Source organism: Cynara cardunculus (assembly GCF_001531365.2).
Source record: "Cynara cardunculus var. scolymus isolate 2C chromosome LG 12, CcrdV1, whole genome shotgun sequence".
NCBI classification, from domain to species: Eukaryota; Viridiplantae; Streptophyta; class Magnoliopsida; order Asterales; family Asteraceae; genus Cynara; species Cynara cardunculus.
This window is the reverse complement of record NC_037539.1, coordinates 37,397,671-37,399,448: the sequence shown is the minus strand read 5'-3', so window position 1 is coordinate 37,399,448 and position 1,778 is coordinate 37,397,671.

Genomic DNA, 1,778 nt, shown 5'->3' with positions numbered 1-1,778 from the left:
GTTTTCCTTTTGGTACTTAACTTATGATGGGGGAGATGTGGTTTTTATACACCTCCTCTCCTTCCAACAAATATATAAGGTATAATTTTATTCATAATTAATGTATTAAATAATAATCAATAACAAAATATTTTAAATAAAAAAATATAGAAAGTTATAAATAATTCGGTCTCATTTTTTGAGTTTCATTCGTGTGGTTTGTTGTTTATAATTATTTTCGTCTTTCTGGTTTATTGAAATTGATTTTCAGTTACTACAGTTTTCATTTCATTTCGGTTTTTTCTTCCCTGCTGCTAATAGAATTAGAAAGTCAGTTAAGATAGGGGGTAATATGGTATTTTTAGCTTTTTTTTAATTAAATATTTATATTTATATTCTTATTAATATTCTATTAATATTGATTTTCTTGTTAAATTATCTGACATCAAATATTGACTGATGATATAACATATATTCAATAAAATGAGATTTATAAAATTGCTATAGTGTTTAGGGGCCGTTTACTAAATACTTACTCGGTAAGTGTTTATCGGTAATTTCTCTCACCCAAAGAACATGGCAATGGCCGAAAATTTTACCCAGTAAGAACAATGATAAAGATAGATAGTCTTATCCGATAAGTGATGGTGATGACTTTTACCCCGGTAAGCATTTACCGGATAAATTGTTACATGCGATACCGTTTTAGTATACTACAATCTTACCTGGTAAAATAGATATAGTGTTGACTCATACTGGTAAGCGCTTACTGGGTAAGCATTTGGGTAAACGACCCCCTAGTGTCTTAATAAAGTGTTTTATATGATTAAATAATATCTAAAAGTGTTACAATAAGTTTATAGGATGAATTTCAACGTCACAACATGTATTAGGGGCCGTTTACTAAACGCTTACCTAGTAAGTGCTTACCGAGTAATTTTCCCTATCTGATTAACATGACAATGGTAAAAAAATCTTACCCTGTAAGAACAATGATAGAGATAGAGAGTTTTACTCGGTAAGTGTGGGTGACAACTCTTACCCGAGTAAGTGCTTACCGGATAAATTGTTGCATACGTTACTATTTTAATGTACTACAATTTTACACAGTAAAATAAATTATAATGTTGACTCCTAACAGTAAGTACTTAACCGGTAAACATTTAAGTAAATGTCCCCCTGGTTGTTTTATAAAACACTTTTTAACATCGTTTTAAGATCCTTCAGTCGTTTTTTATCCCATTTCTTACAGAAAATTAAATAGTAATTATTGTCTAATCCATTACACAATTTGTAACGCTAAATAAAAATATTTCAAATATATTCATATTTTTAATTTATAAATTTAGGGGCCGTTTATCAAATATTTACTTGGGTAAACGCTTACCAAGTTACATTACTTTATCGGATGAACATGGAAAGAACCATGAATCTTACCCGAAAAGAGCAAGGCAATGACCTAGAGTCTTACCTGGTAAGTGAGTACAATGACTCTTACCACAGTCAGCTCTTACCAGGTAATTCGTTGCATAGAAAGCCGTTTTTTGTTGACTAAAATTTTACCCGATAAGTAAATGATAGTGTTGAATTTTACCGTTAGATGCTCACAGAGTAAATGTTTGGTAAACGTCCCTTAATCCATTTTTTTATCACAATAACCTTTTAAATTATCTATATCTATACTATATTATAAAGCATTTGACTAAAACTCTTAAAAACTCTTAAACTCTTAAAAACTCTTAMACCCGTTCATCTCTATCCGATTTCATCCCATATCTGAATTCGTGTAACTAACTGCA